This window comes from Herpailurus yagouaroundi, unplaced genomic scaffold, assembly GCF_014898765.1.
Source record: "Herpailurus yagouaroundi ecotype Mexico unplaced genomic scaffold, PumYag 77, whole genome shotgun sequence".
Classification (NCBI taxonomy): Eukaryota; Metazoa; Chordata; class Mammalia; order Carnivora; family Felidae; genus Herpailurus; species Herpailurus yagouaroundi.
Window position 1 is genome coordinate 40978642 of NW_024412388.1, and position 833 is coordinate 40979474.

Genomic DNA, 833 nt, shown 5'->3' on the forward strand with positions numbered 1-833 from the left:
TTTTTTTCAACGTTTTTTATTTATTTTTGGGACAGAGAGAGACAGAGCATGAACGGGGGAAGGGCAGAGAGAGAGGGAGACACAGAATCGGAAACAGGCTCCAGGCTCTGAGCCATCAGCCCAGAGCCCGACGCGGGGCTCGAACCCACGGACCGCGAGATTGTGACCTGGCTGAAGTCGGACGCTTAACCGACTGCGCCACCCAGGCGCCCCAAACAACACCATTCTTAATTAGAAAAAAAATAATTATAACAATGGCACTCTCCCCTTCTGTAGCAGGTATCTCTAGCACCACCCACAACACATACCCACAGCCCATCTCTGATTTTAGCCCTATCTGTTAGGTCATTCCAATTCACTTCACATTGCCCTTGTCTTACTCAAATTAGTCTGTATTCTGCCCTCGGGCCTTCTGACATCTTTAGAGCTTGCTCTGTCCATGTGGCCAGCACAGCCCAGATGATTTAGGGATTTAACTTCTTCTGCAACTTGCAGTTGATAAGATGTAGGGTTTGTCAATAAATGCTCCAGCCTCTTTAAAATGGATTACAAAATGGGGCGTCTGGGTGGCGCAGTTGGTTAAGCGTCCGACTTCAGCCAGGTCACGATCTCCGGGTCCGGGAGTTCGAGCCCCGCGTCAGGCTCTGGGCTGATGGCTCAGAGCCTGGAGCCTGGTTCCAATTCTGTGTCTCCCTCTCTCCCTGCCCCTCCCCCGTTCATGCTCTGTCTCTCTCTGTCCCAAAAATAAATAAACGTTGAAAAAAAAATTTTTTTTAAATAAAAAATAAAAAAATAAAAAAAATAAAATGGATTACAAAAAACTCAATAGCATG